Genomic DNA, 19662 nt, shown 5'->3' on the forward strand with positions numbered 1-19662 from the left:
AAACCAAAGAATCTCCGAAGAAGTTGCTAACCAGGTATTGTATGAGGACCGTAGAAAAAGTTTGGAGGTCAAAAGTGGAAAAAATATGGTTTGCCGAGTGTCAAAAAATGACACTTGACAAATCACCGCTTTACCGAGTGTCAGGAGAAGACACTCGGCAAAGGGTTAACGGCGGCTGCCAGGCGTTAGCGGCGGTGGCCTTTGTCGAGTGTTCTGGTTTGCTGAGTGCCTAACACTCGCCAAACCTGGTCTTTGCCGAGTGTCATTGTTTGCCGAGTGCTTGGCACTGGGCAAACCACCTCTTTGCCGAGTGCCAGTTGTTTGCCGAGTGCTTCTCTCTGGCACTCGATAAATAGCCGCTTTGCCGAGAGCCCAATAAAAAGCACTCGGCAAAGTCTGGGACACTCGGCAAAGAAGCCGTCCCCAGTAGTGGGGTCGGCCCAGATACACAATAATAGGCCAAGACCATGATCTGGTCCCTGACTGGCACCTTCAGCCAATATTGACTCATACAAGCAGTCAAGAGCATGACTACAACTCCAATCGACCCCTAGGTGCGCAGGTTCTGCCTCGCTCGACCACTGGGGGTGGGCTCTGCTCGCCCGACATCTAGGGCAGGCTTTGCCTTGCCTGACCTCTAGGTCGAGGGCTCCGCCTCGTCCGACCTCTGACCTCTAAGGGTGAGCTCTGCCTCGCCCGAGCTCTAGGTCGGGGGCTCCGCCTTGCCTGGCCCCTTAGGCGAAGCTCCTGACGGAAGCCCATAAGATGGAGAAGATAAGGTAAGGCACTCAAGTCAACCGCAATACTGAGGACCGTACACTGCCATGCCCTACGCACCTGTAGGACGGTGCCACCAGGCCATGCTAGACGGACACTCTACAACCTTCCAGACACGCCAGGTCATGAACAGTAAGGTGGGCGAACACTATTGCCTGTCAGATACGGTAGGTCATGGCGTGCTGTACCTGACAATGTGGGCAACAAGACTAGGTAGCACACGTACACACTCTCTCCTTTTCCATATTTGACTTGTAAGGCCATCCCCTTCATCTATAAAAGGGGATATGCTCTCTCCTAAAAAAGGACAGGCAGATCGATAGACCGAGCCAACAACTCAACGATCCAAGAACAACATCTCAACAGCTGATAAGCTCGGACACACAGAGCATACGCTTGAATACTTAGCATCCGATCGGGCCTCTCCACTCAGTTCAGAGTCCGATCGGGCCTCTAACACCCCCTACTCATTCCTTATTTGTTTGTAACCCCACAGCAAACTTCGAGCACCTAGGCTCGGGAATAAAGTCACCGACCGACTGAAACTGGATGTAGGGCATGTTGCCTAAACCAGTATAAATCTTATGTCATCGCATGCTAGGCCACATCCAATCACAGCGTATGACAAAACTACAAATATTTACTTGTCGGCCACATTTCACACCGACAGTTAGCGCCGTCCATGGGGAGGACACCGTGCGTTCACCACTTTTGGTCATCAGATGGCTTATGTTTCCACCATCTTCAGCATGGTGGGCTAGAGCGATATGATTAGCTTTGGCTCGCTGGAGTTTCCCATGCTCCCACTTGCTGGGATATGGGTTCCTCCCATCTTCCTGCCACTCCAGACCTTTCTCTTCATGAGTCTAGACTTTGTCGCCGACTAGCTCGGCGTACTCCGCCTCCGCGAGGAGGCGCTTGTCTAGCGCCCACTAGAGGAGGAGCGCCCTCCACCGGCTCTCGGCACTCGATGACCTCAACATCGAGACACCCACGCTTCGCCTTAAGCCCATGCAGGGCTCAAACCCCATGGTGAGCGATGTACATATTGTTCTTACTCACTATTTAACACCTCATTGTCCCCACCACGACCGCCGTGCGACCGGTTCCCCTATGGCATCATGTCCCCCATGAACGCATGTGCATGGGGTTCTCTAGAGGATGCTGACGCCGCCCCGTCTCACGTCTGAGTTCATGGGGATGGTGGGCTATGCTCCCATCTACTTCCACGACATCGTCGATGACGAGGTTGAAAGCGATGGCTCTAGCATCGGTGATGCCATGGCATCTGGCCACCCTCTGTCCCAGGAGTGCGCTATGGCAGATTCCCTAGGATAGCCACCAGAGGTGGTGGAGTCTCTGTAGACTCACTCCCCTCTGGACCCCCATGCGTAAGCCCTGGCGCGTGCATAGGAGCATGCTGAGGAGTTACGACAAAGGTGGCAGAGCCAGCCGCCGCCTACGTCGGTGCACCTGACGCATCACACTATGCCACATGCACATCACCTAGCGAGTGGTGCTTGGGGTCGTGCCCATCAAGTCCAGCATAACATACTAGATGGTGGGGACAACCCCCCTTAGTTTGCTCGAGCCGGCTAGAACATCACTGCTGTGGTGATGCTTCTGTGCCGCCTCCCTGAGCCCTGTCGACCCCCAGGAGCAGGCAATCCACCGAAACCTCTAGGCACTGGTGGAGACCACTGCCCGTTCAATAGGTGGAGAGCTCCGCATCGCAACACCAGCTCATGGCCTCTTGCCCAACTAGGGTACTAGGGCCACACTAGTCGAATCGCTCTGTGCACTCACCGCAACAGTTTCTAGGCGTGGAACAGGAGGCTGTGCTACACCATAGCCCAACCCATTGCTTGCTCCACACCAACCACCTATGGGTGAATGGCTCGGGCCAAACCATGACGCTCACAATGTCATCAACAATCGATGCCACACCCTGCACGATGATGACGTCCATCGAATGGCGGTGAGAGCAGGCGGCGTGGGGCCCCGGCTTGACCATCGAGGAGTGTGAGGTCACGCACCCCACGCATGGTAGTCGACTAAATGACTAGAGCCCCAGCCCTGATGGCCCAGGGCCATAGGCCTTTGGTCGCTGTATCCAGAAAGTGTCATTCCCATAGTGCTTCCGACCACCCACCAACAACGCCAAGTACACCGGGGGGACAAATCCTGGTATATGGCTCGAAGACTTTTGGCTCATCTACTGAGCCAAAGGAGTGGATGATGACTACTTCATCATTCAGTACCTCCCCATCTACGTGGGAGAGCATGTTTGAGCATGGCTCGATTTCCTTCCGCTCGATAGCGTCTGCGACTAGGCGGATCTCAAGAGGGTCTTCGTCATAAATTTTTTGGGGATGTATGTCCATCCTAGGAATTTCTAGGACCTCAAGAGCTGCCAGTAGGAGCCCAATGAGTCCTTACGGGATTACATCCTTAGGTTCTCAAAGCAGTGCAACTCCTTTCCTAATGTCGTTGACGTGGACATCATCAACGCATTCCTCTCTAGGACAACCTGCAAGTCCCTAATCTAGAAGCTCGGTTGTTTGAAGCCCCATACCACCCATGACCTACTCGACATCGCCACGAACCACGCCTCTGATGAGGAGGCGGTTGGGGTAGTTTTTAGCAGTGGTCAGGATAGGGGCAAGGCCAAGTGCGAGGACCAAGGCAAGGGCCCCTCCACACAATAGGGCAAGAAGAACAAGAAGGATTGGCACCGACCGACCAACCTAGCTTTGGTCGCCGCTGTCGATCATGCGGGCAAATAGCCCTAGTAGGGCCAGCCTGACCCCTTCGACAAGCTCATGGAGAGTCCCTGCACCAACCATGCCTATCTCGTCAAACACCTCTACAAGGACTATGAGCTCCTTAAGCGCTTCCTGCAGCAAACTGCTAAGCCAAAGGAAGGGAAAGGCAAGGAGAAGGCGGCCTAGAAAGAAGGCGTGGTGGGCAAGGATGAAGACAACTTCCATGACCCCGATGAATGCCTCATGATATTTGGGGGATCCAATGCCATCCACTCCAAGCGCCAGTACAAGGTACGCTATAGAGAGGTATGTGCCACCGAGTCTGCCATCCCCTCTTTCTTTAGCTGGTCGGACTCCCCGATCATTTTTATTAGAGAGACCATCCTTCCCATGTTGCCCAACTGGGTCGCTACCCACTCGTCATCGACCCCATCATCCACAAGAAGTGCCTTACCAAGGTGCTGATGGATAGAGGAAGTGGCCTCAACATTTTTCTTTGTCGACCCCTCAAAGCCATGCACATCCCCTGGTCGAAGCATCGCCTAGTGAGCTCTCCCTTCCATGACGTGATCCCGAGGACATAGGCATACCCACTAGGGTAGATCAACCTACCCGTCAAGTTTGGCGACTGCGCCCACTTCTTCTCAGAGGTAGTGGACTTTTTGGGGTCCTACCATGGCATCTTGGGGTGGCCATGCTATGCCAAGTTCATGGTGATACCCAACTATACCTACCTCAAGCTAAAGATGCTAGGGCCAAATGGCGTCATCACCATAGGCAGCAAATTCTCACATGCCTACACGTGCGACCGTGAGCATTACGAGCTCGCCACTACCATCATCAACTCCATCAAGCTCTCGAAGCTCAGGAATTCGGTGACTCTAGCAGTCCCTGACTGTAATGAGCTGACCTCCTCGAGTGCCTTCCATCCGACCAAGGAAACCAAGGCAGTGGAGATCAACCCCACCAACACCCGACCAAGATGGTTTGGGTTGGGACCAAGCTCCTAGCCAAATAGGAGAGTGAGCTCACTAACTTTCTACACGCAAATCATGATGTCTTCGCATGGAAGCCTTTTGACATGCCGGGCATACCAAGGGAGATCACCGAGCATGCACTACACGTCATCCTTGGCTCAAAGCCCTACCAAGCAATGCCTGTGTCCCTTTGACGATGAGAGGCACAGGGCCATAGGCGAGGAGATCACCAAACTTCTGGCAGATAGATTTGTCAAAGAGGTATACCATTTTGACTTGCTAGATAATCCTGTTCTTATGAAAAAGAAGAATGGGAAATGGAGAATGTGTGTTGATTATACTGGCCTCAACAAGGCATGTACAAAGGACCATTTCCTTTGCCATGCATAGACCAGATAGTCGACTCCACCTTAGGATACAAAATCCTCTCTTTTCTAGATGCCTACTGAGGCTACCACCAGATCGCGATGAAAGAGTCCGACCAGGTCGTGACTTCTTTCATCACCCCATATGGTTCGTACTGCTACATAACCATGCCTTTTGGTCTGAAGAATGCTGGCACCACCTATCAATAGTGCATGCGGCGATGCTTCGCCAATCAAATTGACACCCACCTGACCAACCTAACCAAGTCAAGCGGCCAAAACCAACAATCACTGTCTATGTTGATGACATAGTGGTGAAAATGGCTCAAGCTAGTGACCTAATCGCAACTTGGCCAACACATTCATGACCCTCTAAAGGTTTCAGTGTCAATTTAAATCCTAAAAATGTGTTTTTAGGGTTCCAAAGGGGAAGCTGGCTCGGATACATCGTGTCTGAGTATGACATCGAAGCCAAGCCAAAAAATCATGGCATCTCCAACATGGGCCCTATATGCACATCAAGGGATACAGAGGCTCACCGGCTGTTTGGCTACCCTGAGTCGGTTCTCTCCTAACTAGATGAATGGGGGATGCCTATCTAAAACTTCTCTTGAAGACAGACGTATTTGTCTAGACATAGGAGGCACAGCAGGCTTTGGAAAAGCCTCAAAGCATCACTAACATCAGCCCCAATCCTCGTCGCTCTCGAATGGGGAGAATCCCCTCCTCTTCATCGCGACAAGCAACCACGTTGTGAGTGCCACCCTCGTCGTCATGAGGGAGGAGCCAAGACACCCCCTGAAGGTCCAATGACCAGTGTACTTCATCGGTGAGGTACTCACTGATGCCAAGGTTCGATACCCCCAGGTGCAGAAGCTTCTATATGCCATTTTGATGGCAACCCAGAAGCTCCTGTACTACTTCACCGATCATGAGGTCATCATCATCACTTCATACCCACTGGGAGATATTGTTCGCAACCATGACGCTGTGGGACGAATCTCCAAATGGGCTCTTGAACTCATGGGACACGACATCAGGTTTGTCCCCCACACCGCTATTAAGTCTTAGGCTATTGCTGACTTCATCGCCTAATGGACGTAAGTCCAGTTCTCGACCCCGGACATCACCCACAAGTACTGGATGATGTATTTCGATGGGTCAGTCATGACGCCTAGCTTGGGGGCTGGAGTGGTTCTGATCTCCCCGGATGGGAGTAGGCTCTGCTATGCAATCCATCTCCATTTTTAGCCTCGAACAATGTTGTGGAGTATGAGGCCCTCATCAATGGGCTGCGCATCGCCATCGAGCTCGGTGCCACATGGCTGTATGTCCACGATGACTCAGAGTTGGTTGTCGACCAAGTCATGAAGGAGTCCTTCTGTAAGAGCCCTCTGATAGCAGCGTACTGCTAGGAGGTGCGCAAGCTCAGGGACAAGTTCTGAGGGATGGAGCTGCATCATGCCCCCAAAAGGACAATGATGCCACCGACTTCCTCATGAAATTGGCTGCTAGGCAGGTTCCATCTCCATATGGGGTCTTCATCAATGATCTCCACAAGCCATCTGCCCACGTTCTAGAGGATCCGACTTTGTTGTGACTCAACCCCAACCAAGCGCTAGGGGGCTCTGGTGCTCTGACATGATTTGACCCTAGCTAGGTGCTGAGGGCTCTGACCTTGGCTCCTCCATGACAACATCACCCGGCGACATCATTATGATGGCAATTGATCCGATCGATTGGAGTGCACCGTTGCCCGCTTACCTCCTCAAGGAGGTTCTCCCACCGAAAAGAATGGCAGCATGATGAATTGCTCGACGCGCCAAGACATTCGTCACCATTAGTAATGAACTTTACAAGTGAAGTCTGTTGGGAGTGCTCATGAAGTGCATCCCGACCGACCAGGGGAAACAACTTCTCCTCAAAATCCATGCTAGAATCTATGGACATCACATGGCCCCAAGGTCGCTGGTCGGGAAAACCTTTTGCCAAGGTTTTTACTGGCCCACTGTGCTATGAGATGCAGAGGAGGTGGTCCATAGGTGTGAAGGATGCTAGTTCTATGCTTGGCTACCTGCTAGCGCAGGAGCTTTAGACCATCCCCATCACCTAGCCATTCACGGTCTAGGGCCTCGACATGGTCGGACCCCTCAAAAAGGCCCTGGGTGGCTTCACTCACCTACTTGGGGTGGTGGACAAGTTCACCAAGTGGATAAAGGCGAAGCCCATCACCAATATCTGCTCAGAAGAGGCGGTCAAGTTCTTCCTCGACATCATCTATCAGTTTGGTGTCCCTAACTGTATCATCATTGACCATAGAACAAACTTCATCGGGAAGAAGTTCCTAGACTTCTATGAGATATGGAATGAGGATCGATTGGGCCTCAATCAGGCACCCACATACTAACAGTTAGGTCGAGCGGTCCAATGGCATGGTCCTCTAAGGACTCAAGCTCCGCATCTTCGATTAACTTAAAAAAGTATGTCGGGCGATGGGTTGCGGAGGTCCCAGTGATCCTCTAGAGCCTAAGAATGACCCCAAACTGATCCACAAGGTTCACCCCTTTCTTCCTAGCATATGAAGTCAAGGCAGTGTTGCCATCTAACCTCGATAACAGTGCCCCAAGAGTAAAGGCCTTTGACCAAGACCAAGCCGTAGAGGCTTAGCAAGATGCGGTCAACCTACTCGAGGAGGCTCGTGAGACAACTGTCATCCACTCCACTCGTTACCAACAAACTCTCCACAAGCACCATGAAAGAAAAATCAAGGAGAGGATCCTCGAGGTCGGTGATCTTGTACTCCGGAGGACCTAGTCAACCAAGGACAAACATAAGCTCTCTCCACCATGGGAAGGACCATACATGGTGGCCGAGGTGATCCAACTAGGTGCCTATCGACTAAAGGATGATAATGGCAACGTTCTCACCAACACATGGAACATCGAATAGTTATGTCATTTCTTTCCCTAAAGCTTGGTCTTACCGATTATTTCCATTCAATGTTTGCTCCTATAGCGCCCCAGCTTGAGCACTCTTAGCCTGGGTTGCTCAGGGGCTCCACAGGGGTGCGATACCACCTCCTTTATACTATCATGTAGTAATACTTTTTGGCCAACGAAAGGGCATTTTGTTCCTTTGATTACCCCACGTAACTTGTGCTTTAGCCTCCCGACCAATCACACCCCGCCATGACCTATGGTTATAAGCAGCTGAGCCTCACGGGGCACACCTAGGTTCTTAAGGTTACAGCCCACAGTCAATGGGCAGGTGTGAAAAGCAAAGGACAAAAAGCAAAGTTACGCAAGGATAAAAACAAGGGCGGGTAGGACAAGCTTCCCCTCATGAGTGATTCCATCACAAAATGAACTTAAAATATTCACAAATGTAAAGTTGTTCAGACAGGGGCTACCCCATGAATTCAACTTTTACAAAAACTGACTATTTCTACTCTAACTCAATTGTGCCCCCTAGCTGCATCGTTTGACGGTGCGATTGGCGAGGATGAAGGTAGCTCAGTTGTGGTTGGGACGATGGCGCTCAGCTCAGCTACTATTGGGATGATGCTCGCCTCTGACCTGGCCTCTGTTGCTTTCGCATGGTGGACGATATCTTCCTAGCTCACATCTTCAGCCACGGTCAAACATCGAGACTCCATCATCCACTATGCGGTGACCTGCACTAGGACCACCTATGGCCACAAAGTCTAGATCAGGGTGGTGGGTCGCCCGACCCTAAGGTCACAAACTCCACCTCGCCTGACCCTGAGGTCATGGGCTCCATCTCACTCGACCCCTCAGGCACGGCTCCTGATGGAAGCCCATACCACCGCCAACCACTACCGCAACCCAAGCGAAAGAAATGAGGCACAACAATACACAAACAACCCTCCACCTTCCCAGGAAGGGTTTGGAGGGGCCCACCAATGAAATCTCCATCGAGGAGAGGCCAGTAGGTCACCTGAGTCGATTAGATGGCTCAAGTGGCTGCTGAGAGGTAGGTAAGAAGCAATGGGATGCCCTATGTAGGTTATGCCAACTCTATCATGAATGACAGACCTGGATTCCACTTGGACATATCTGATAGGAGCTCCCCAAACCCGTCACTCTAGCCATCGAGGTTACTTTACCAACCCCCATTTTACTTTTCCGGTGCAAGAGCATTCATTCATCCATTTTCATGCATGCATACATACATTCATCCATACATTCATACATACATTCATCCTATACATCCAACCATTGCATATGCAATTGTTGCATCACAACGCTTCGTGTCACGTCACGAAGCGATAGTCGCCTCATTTGATATGAGCAACGACCGACTAGGGTTCGAAGGCTAGCCCACGAAGTGCTCGAGGCCACCTTGTGTCAAATAGAGGCGGGAGAGAAAATGTAGATGAGCCCTAGTGGCCCTCACCCAATCTGCTCAAAAGCGAACAAAGTCATCTCGTTCGATCCTAACCTCGAGCCAAGCCCACAGAATCTCCATCGAGGGGAGGCCAGCGGGCCACCTGAGTTAGTCTTTAGAATGGTTAGGGCATCTATTGGGAGGAGGGTTAAGCAGTAATGGAATGCCACATGAGGGCTATGCTAACCCCATCACGAATGATGGAACCGGATTACACTCAAACATGCCCGTTAGTGAGCTCACCGAGCGAGTCACTCGAGCCATCGAGGCAAGCGACGTTAGCTCAGCCCTTGTGGTTGCGGAAACCACGAATGGGGTGACACATGAAATTTGACCGACCCCAACTGAGCCCAATGGGGCTCGGGGGCTCGGGCCACCCAACCCCGACTCAGGAATCCAATCGACTGCTTAGGTCATGTGCGGGACAAACACGGGCAAACACCCTGACAAGCAGGAACACAGGAGTCTGTGGCCCTAGGAAAGAGTACTTAGGTGATCAGCCTCCAACCGACTCACCAGTCGGCCATAGGCTCAGGGGCTACACCCATCGGGTACGCTCGTGCGCACCTAACAGAAGACGGACTACCGACGAGTTCCCCCCTTTTGAGGCTGGGTGCCTATGTCTACTCGGCACGCCTCCATGGCCTTTGCCGGTCCCTTCATTAGGGGTTGGGTGCTAATATCCTCCCAGTGCACCTATGTGGCCTTCGCCAATCCTCCTCGTGGATGCTAGGCACCTAAATCCTACTCGGTTACCTTATGTGGTACACCAAACGAAGGGGGAAAACACCGAAGTTCCGATAAACAACCCCTTCTTGATTTCATAGAAGCCCAAAGGGGCTCGGGGGCTCCTATTGGGTTCATAAACCCGAGGTCTCTAATGGACCCGCTTCCCTACAATACTTGGCCCAGCAAACAACACAGTGACAACACGCATCTGGGCCATCCTAGATACACAATGATAGGCTGAGACCACGATCTGGTCCCCGACTGGCACCTCCGACCAACATTGATTCATCTGAGTAGTCAAGAGTGTGACTACAACTCCAACTGACCCCAAGGTGCGCAGGTTCTGCCTTGCCCGACCACTGGAGGTAGGCTCCGCTAACCCGACATCTGGGTTAGGGGCTCTACCTTGTCTGACCTCTAGGGGCGGGCTCTGCCTCGCCCGACCTTTGGGTCGGGGGATCCACCTCGTCTGACCTCTAACCTCTAGGGGTGGGCTCCACCTCACCCGACCTCTAGGTCGGGGCTCAACCTCACCCGACCTCTGGGTCGAGGGCTCAGCCTCGCCCGACCCCTCAGGTGAAGCTCCTGACGGAAGCCCATGAGATGGGGCAGATAAGGTAAGGTGCTCAAGTCAACCACAATACCAAGTGTCATACCCTACCATGCCCTACGCACTAGTAGAACGGTGCCACTAGGCCATGCTAGATGGACACTCTACAGCCTTCCAGATGCACTAGGTCATGAACAGTAAGGTGGGCGAACATTGTGTTGCCTGTCAGATATAATAGGTCAGGGCATGCTGTACCCGATGGTGTGGGCAACAAGACTAGGTAGCACATGTACACACACTCTCCTTTTCCATCTTTGACTTGTAAGGCCATCCCCTTTATCTATAAAAGGGGATGTGCTCTCTTAAAAGAGGATGGGCAGATCGACAGACCGAGCCAATGACTCAATGATCCAAGAACAATAGCTCAATAGTTGATAAGTTTGGACACACAGAGCATACGCTCGAATACTTAGCACACTTTGAGCGTTCGATCGGGCCTCTCCACTTGGTTCAAAGTCTGACCGGGCCTCTAACACCCCCCTTCTCATTCCTTACTCATTTGTAACCCCACAACAAACTTTGAGCACCTGGGCTCAGGAATAAAGTCACCGACCGACTGAAACTGGATGTAGGGTATGTTGCCTGAACCAATATAAATCCTATGTCATCACCTACCAGGCCACATCCGATCACCGTGCATGGCAAAACTATAAATATTTACTTGTTGGCCACATTTCGCACTGACATTATTGTTTCGCAAAAAAGAAAGTTTGGCGCTAGGCCACCTCGTAGGTCACACCGTTGTGTTGGTTTTGGTTGTTTTCCATTTATGTAATATCGAAACTAGAGGTCTTTTGCTAAGATGGTCCTGCTATGGCTGCTTTAGGTCGACCTCCTTTGACGCTTGATAGAAGCGCGTTGTATGTATGTTTAAACTCTTCTACTTAGTATAATGATACACAAATATTTTGCGTATTCAAGAAAAGTTTTTATTACGTATCTAGACATAGTGTATATCTAGGTGCATAATAAAAGCTATGTATCTAGAAAAGCCAAAATGACTTACCATTTGGAATGGAGGGATTATTTATTTACTCCCTTGAACATATACTAGAGTTTTGAGACAAATTAAGAGAGAGTGTGTCGGGGTTATGACCTCGGGGTGTCTCAAGGCACCGATTAGTTAGCAGGCTAGCGGCCCACAACTCATTGGGTTAACAATGGCCCAAATGATCAAGGTCTAGCTAGGATGAGCACACCAAGCCAACACCTAGGCTAGGGTCGGCCGTAACCCTTTTCTCCTGCCTTAACCACATGGAAGGCGCTCGACATCTCCCCCATCATGACCCTTGGGTAGGACGGGAAGAGATTGAGCGTGGCTCAGTATGCTTGCTCTGACAAGAGCAGGCACACCACAGTAACCTCACATGGACCGAGGGGACAACACTCACCATGGTCCGGTCAGGCGCCATCCCTATGCCATGCTGCACCATCGAGACAGCACCGCACAGCGGTGGCAATAGGTACAAAACCCACCATCCGAATACGAACTATTAGGATGCATGTACGATCCCACCCACTATGGGATGGGATCCATGGCAATGGTCTCGAACTAGAGACCTTCTTGGTAGGTGGAGTGCCCTGACCCAAATGATCGGGGTCATGGCCCTCAGCCCCACAGAGTGACTAGGTGAACAATGCCTAGGGTAGCCATCTACTACAGGTACAATGCCCCGAGAAACCTAGAGACGATGGCGAGGACCATGATGGATGTCGCGTTGCATAGGATAGCTGATGAACCATCACCATGGCTACAGTGCTTCCCTAGACAACACAATAGCACCATGTCAGACCCTGCCATGACGTGGCCATAAGACCATGAAGATAGCCACACCTAGACAAGCATCATAAGGTGGCGTAGCTTGCAAGCCAAGTTAGTTAGGACCTCCATCAGGCTCTTGACCCTTTGGTTGGGGGAACCTTCTCTTTGCAATGAGCCCTGGCCCCAAACTCTTTATAAGGGCAGCCAGGGCACCCACCTTGGGACATGGTTTCATTCTTCATCCTCTACCATTCCATTCATTCACCATATCAATAGGGTTCCTAGAACTTCTCTCTGGCTGCCCCTCGTCTAGCATAGGTTCTACCACCTCTTTCTCCATTCTTGCACCACCCATTGTAAGAACTTCAAAGAATTTAAGTGAGGAACATGCACTTGATCATCTCTGAGACTAGACATAGGGCTCTGGCCTGAACCAATATAAATCCTCATATCTATTGGATGCTACCATCGTCTTCCAAGAGTAGTATGGCCATCGGATAAATTTACTAGTCTAGTTTATGAAACACCGACAGTTGGCATGCCAGGTGGGGGATAGTCATGCACTCTCAATTGTTGAGAAGGAAATGATGGCTTCTCGCACCACTGGTGGAATGGCCCATGGCGGTCACATCCACCATGAAAACTATGGGTTCAACAGCGCCAATGGGCCAGTGCCCGCATCCACCATCAGCCATAGTCTGGACCTCCACCTTGGAAATATGAGGTCCATGGCCCACGGCGGACACACTCCCAAAACTGCCCTGGGGGCTGCATCTTGGAGTTCACCTACCAAGAGGGACCAATACCCTCGCTCGTCACAAGCTGTGGCCAAGTTTCTTGTCTGAGAAACCAAAGGACCATAGATCATGATGATCCTGCCCGAGGAATGGCCTTGTCTAGCCACATCCTTCTAGGGAACCACATGGTTAACCACCCCAAAGGGCCAGTGCCCACGTCCACCCTTGACCACGGTCCATACCTCCATCTTAGGAATCTAGGTCTCGCGGCCTATGGTGGGTGTACCCTTGGAACTGCCCATAGGGGCTGTATTCCAGAGTTAACTTACATAGGGGGCATAGGGCCCTCTCTCATCACTAGCCACGGCCAAGACTTCCACCCAGGAAGTCTGAAGTCCATGGCCCATGGTGAGCTCACCTAAGGAATGGCCACAACCCTCTAGGGAAACGCAAGATCACTCAAACCAATGAGTCAACACTCGTCATCAGTTACTGCCCAGCCTAGACTCACCATGTGAGGAAACTAGACTCGACGGTCAAACCCTACCCTAGACAGCGCCTTCGCTATCTGTAGGACGCAACTAGCTGTGGCGTGCATGAGTAGCAGAATCAACCATTGCCACATAGCGGCATCATGGGTGTTTAGGTGGCCAACCGTCACCATGCCATGCAGGGCCAAACCTAGAACCTAGGTACGACCCCATATAATGGACATGCCACATGACACACCCCCACAAACTATCAGTCGTCACTTGGATGCACATGCATCCGAGGAAGAGGGCTCTTTGAGCGCAACGCGCACCGTGATGAGCGAATCAAACATCATTGCACTCAAACCTAGCTCCCGCAGTAATAGGTCATGATGGCTCTCCATCAAGAGCAGAAACCACACCTAGAGGCGGGGATGTGGCAACAATAGTGTCATCGTGCCAAGAGGGTTCGAGCACCAGAATGCACGAGCTCCCCTAGCCAGAAACTACGCCAAGTCAGACATGAAGAGGCCCTCCTTAGGGGATCACGGGCCCATCAAGGATATCAAGCCAATAAGGAATGACCCAAGGCTGCCTGAGGGGTCAATCCTCGCCAGCTATGATCACTTAGAGTGGTGGAGAAACGACCTCATCGGTTCGTGGCCTAGGGACCACGATAGCTCTAGTGCAAGCAAGCGCTCGAGAGCTCGCAATGCCTTGAGCAGCAACTCCACTATGAACATATCCATAGGGGCTCAACACGCTCTGAGTTATGACAACTAGATCTACAAGGGCTTTAGACACATCGGTCAGTAAAGTTATCTCTAGCTCTAACCGCTCTACCCAAACACATCCACATACACATGTAGGCTCACCCCTAGCTTTAGAAAACCACGACCAACTCGCTGAGCAAGCCATGGGACTATGTGCTCGAGCACTCCATCTAGGAGCTGCTTAGATCCCCGAGTGACCCACTCTAGCCCATGCCCATGGCCAGACACGAGTCACATATGGAGGACATGCTCGAGGACACATATATGTGTCCCATGACTAGCACTGCTTGTCACCGTCTCAGTGACCCCTTCCCTAAGCATCTTCTGATCGCTCCTCTCACCATGATGAGCCAGTAACCCACGCCTAGCCTCTTGCTCAGGACGCCCTGACTGACCCAATGGACTAGCTCGAAGACAAGGCTAGGCGCCCATGCACGAGCCTAAGAGGAAACGGGAAACCCATTCGCTCAGGACTAGGGGAGCAAAAGGAAGGGGGCTCATGTCATTCTCTCGCTTTCTTCTCGCATCGTGCATGCCAGATCTATGATCATCCTCCACCGTCCTGAAGTTCCAATGGATCACACACATTTTAGCCCCATAGGCTAGCCCTTAGGCTAAGATACGCATTCATAGGCATAGACCTAGGGGATGAAGCACATTCCAATTTAGACGGAAAGTAAGTAAAAGAATGGCGTAATGACAAGCGAATACACCAATTGCACTCTAGGTGCAAAGACCCCAAGCACCATCCATCATCGAGCGAGGGACCTGCTTCGAACTTCTCCATGTATGCCTGCGGCAAGACAGAATGATGAACTATTTCCCAAACTCCTCACCGCAATGAGACGTCTTTTAGATGAAGCCTCCCAGACCAGCTCCAAGGCAGAGTTGGGCACTCACACGGATAGGGTGTGAAAGGAAACAAAGCGTCGCTCTGCCTAAGCAGGTGGAACGGGGAAAATCAAAGCCTACGCCCTTTGCTCATGTTTTCCCCTTGCATCAACCGAATCAGTGACCTAACCCCGATGCCACGACTACAACATCAGGCCACATAATGTTTAGCTCTATGGACCAGCCCTCGGGCAAGGACAAGCACCCGCGTTCACAAGGCTATCGGAGAAGGAGCACATTCTAGCCTGAACAAGAGGAACACGGGTGGCAATGTGATAAGGTGGGATCACACGCTAGCAACATCACATGTGGAAGTAGCAAACACCACAACAGCCGAGCAGCCCTCAGCGCGCATAGTGATCAATTAAGTCAGCCTGCCCCGAGCCGAAAGCACACAGTCGCTCACGGTTGACCCTGTATATTCAAGAAAAGAAGACCAAGCAAACGACCTTGGTAAGAACAACTCCCACACGACAAGCTCAATGAGGTTTGAGTCAGCAGATGTGACTCACCTACAGAGCATTTGCGCTCGCCCAAACAACCATAGCGGGTGCATCATCTAGTCAGATGAAACCGTCAAGAACTCCTTAAGACTCCAAGGATCATGACCCGCTCGAGAACGCCAAGCGCCTCGATGCACACCCAAATGGCCTACCAGGGCCACTTCATACGGGCCGCCTCTCCTAGTTGTAGTGGAGCATGCCGCAACGTGAGAACGAATCCCCACAGCCTGCTAATGGCTCAACGGTGAGCCTAGCTAGATAGAAAGATTCATGAGAATTGGCAACGTAGAGATTGACTAGCTCGAGAAAAAAACCCTTTTATGCCAGGCATCATTGAGATAAGTCATCCAAACAACTAACATTGGCAATGACAAGAGGAAAGTTGGAAAAAGCAACGCATACATCGGAGCCTCAAGGACTCATGCATACACCGATTACAACACTATCCTAAACATTAGGATCATCGGCTTCTAAAGCCGTGAACAAGAACACATGACTAGATAGACCCAAGGTTATGATAATCGTTGGATCCCCTCCTGCTTGTGATGGACATCTCATGAAGAGGAGAGAATGGTACAAGGTGTCTCTAACCTTTAGAGCTGCACCATGAGTAGGAGAGGACTATTGAAAGAAGCCTTGGGGATGACCACCTCATGGAGCTTCCTCTAACATCCGAGGAAGAGGAGCTCGCTAGAAACCGCCCCGATGCCACTTCCGGTAGAGCCAAGGGAGGAATGCCTGGCAACAAGCTAGCAAATGAGCCGCTGAGCTGATGCTCGAATGCTCCTAGGCCTAGAGTGGGAGCTATGCGCCCATCGACCATGGAGGAGCTCAGCAGCCTGGCCCTCCAATGGCAATCATTCCCACCATCTTTGTAGAACTTCCTCTAACACCTATGGAGGATGAACGCTAGACCCTGATCTCCAAAAATCACCTCCTAGCAGCAGTGGAGCTACTGGGATAGACGCGAGCCATGGCGCTCGAAGAAGGCAGTCGTTCTCCTCACTTGGATTAGACACCAGAGAAAACTCGGAGGTGGGGGAAGAAGTGAGGATGAGGCTCGCTACCCTCCTCTCCCTTGGCTTAAATTGGTGGCACAAAGACAAAGGCGAAGAAGACGGCAGTTCACGTTCGAGGTGGGCACAGGCCCTAGGGCGTACTCGCAATCAAGGGGTAGAGACATGGTGATTCAGTCCCCCTAGCAGCATGAGACTAGCAACGGTCATTGGAGGTACATCGAATGCATGTGTTTTCTCTAAACACTTACTAACCACTTTCTCACCGCACAAGGGAGGTGGCTAGATGAAAGGCTGAGTAGCGGATGACAACATGGTAACGTATCCTAAGTAAGCCTCATACCTTTCATCATCTTTTGATTTCCTTGCAACGTGCCTCATGGCATACAACCATCTACAAGAGGGCACCGTTAGGACATGACATGGCCAGGGGAGGTCGACAGCCCCCTAGACTCACACGCTGAGCAGCCCTTCGCATCCATGACCCCGTGTCATACTTAGGAAACCCACTCTTTGGCCGGTCCTTAGAAGGGCTCAAGGCCACAAAAGGGATAGGGGTAGGGAGGAGATGGGCCCCTATGGCTCTAATCGGTGGTGTGGAGCCACATGACCATCTCTCCCTATGTCCGAGTTGTTTGCATCAAAGTCTCTCTAGTTGACCCCCTCTGGGGGGAGGCATCTTGCCCTCTGGCCATTGCGGAAGCGGTTGGGGACTGATGGAATTGACGGCCGATGATTTATGGGATGTCTCACATGAGGCACAACCAAACTCCACGTTGATTGGGGAGGATATTGGGTCCTGCTCGTATTACCCATAGACCCCGATGAAACGCACCGCTCCAACCACGTGGTTACGGTGGAATGCCTCTCCCCATGTGGGGCGAAACCAGACCTGCCTGTTACAAGGCAACACGACCTCCCAAGGTTGGTAGGGATGCTAGGGTAAAACGGAGTTGGGTCCATGTGACCCCAAAAGAGGGCATGGCCAAGCCCCGACCAACTCTGCCCTGCATCCCAGGTCTCAGACCTAAGGCCTGCTCTAGAGACTCGCAAACCGTCAAGGGTCTATGACCTCTCTAGGAGAGATCAACGAAGCAAAAAGGCGACGGTGACATGCAATGCGAAGCTCGAAGCAGGATCATGGCTCGGTCACATAGAAAAAATAAGAAGGTCTAAAAACCTATGAGCCAGGGCATGGTCGCAAAAATCCTCATGACTGTGCAAACCAGAGGTCAAGGAGATGACTCCTAGAAGATTTCCAAAAAAGAAAATAATATACCCTTCTTATTCGGTGACTTTGTGCTAGTAGCGCAACCCCAACCCGTTAGCCCGGGGGCTCACCACAGTAAAAAACCACAAATCGAGGAGAAAGAATTTGACAAAATTCAAATATCCTCAAAAAACAAAAGCGGATGAACCCCTTATGAGGCAAGGTGTAGATGAAGAGTTCCTCTTCATTCACTGCCTGACAATTACAGGTGCGATCACGTCACACAAGGGGCACAAAACGTTGAACACCGAGAGAGGCAGATAGAATGTCTTGCAGATCTCATCGTGCTACCATAGCCCGTGAGTCAAGAAAAATAGGGATGGTAGGAGGTGATGTCAGGTTCCAAATGATTTCACGAGGAACTGACATCTTTGCCGCCTTTCACCTCCCTACCCACCAAATCCCTTCTAGCATTAGCTATCAGAGGGAGCCCCGTAGGCTCCCTGCCACCATGGACAACTCCCAATGAGGGGAATCTAGAATAAAGTCACAGCCATGAATAGTTCGAACAAAGAACACATATTTATAGGCCAAAAGGAGGACTAAACAGCCTAGAACTCCCCCACCGCATCACAAACCATGGGGGGACATAGCCAACACCAGATGCCTGTGTGAGGTCAGGAGGATCGAGGCCCACACAAAGGTGGACTAGTACAAACTTTGACAAGACAACTCAGTTTCACTTGGGTCGTAAACCTTGATGCACGTCGCACTAGTAAGGCAAGGCTTAGTGGTCATGAACCATGACGCCAAGACATCCTGGCAAAGCGAAACACAATGGCCACCCACCGCATTAAATGTGTTAGCTCACAAGGGGTCGAGCAACGAAGCTCGAGTGGGCCACAACCATGAGCCCATGTACCATACAAGCATGCACGTTAGCAATTTCATGATCATAAAAATTCTTGGGGGCTACTATTGGTGTTATGATCCTGAGGTGTCTCAAGGCACCAATTAGTTGGCAGGCCACGCAGCCCGTAACTCATCGGGTTAACAATGACCTGAACGATCGAGGCCCAGCTAGGACTAGCATGCTAAGCCAACGCCTAGGCTAGGGTCAGTCGTGACCCTTTTCTCCTACCTTAACCACATAGAAGACGCTCAACCTCTCCTCCATCATGACCCCTGGGTAGGATAGGAAGAGATTGAGCATGGCTCAGTATGCTTACTCTGACAGGAGCAGGCACACCGCACTGATCTCACAAGGACTGAGGGGACAACAGTCACCATGGCCCGGTCAGGTGCCATCCCTATGCCATGCCGCACCAACAAGACTGCACCGCACATCGATGGCAATGGGTATGAAACCCACCGTCTGAATATGGACTAACAGGACGCGCATACGATCCCACCCACTATGGGATGGGATCCATGACAAGGGTCTCGACCTAGAGATCTTCCTGGCTGGTGGAGTGCCCTTACCCCAACGATCGGGGTCATGGCCCTTAGCCCCATGGAGCGACCTGGTCAACAACGACCCAAGGTGGCCACCTACTATGGGTACGACGCCCTAGGAAACCTAGAGATGATGGCGAGGACCGCGACAGATGCCGCATTGCATAGGATAGCTGAAGAACCATCACCATGGCTAAAGTGCTGCCACAGACTCC

This window comes from Miscanthus floridulus, chromosome 1, assembly GCF_019320115.1.
Source record: "Miscanthus floridulus cultivar M001 chromosome 1, ASM1932011v1, whole genome shotgun sequence".
NCBI classification, from domain to species: domain Eukaryota; kingdom Viridiplantae; phylum Streptophyta; class Magnoliopsida; order Poales; family Poaceae; genus Miscanthus; species Miscanthus floridulus.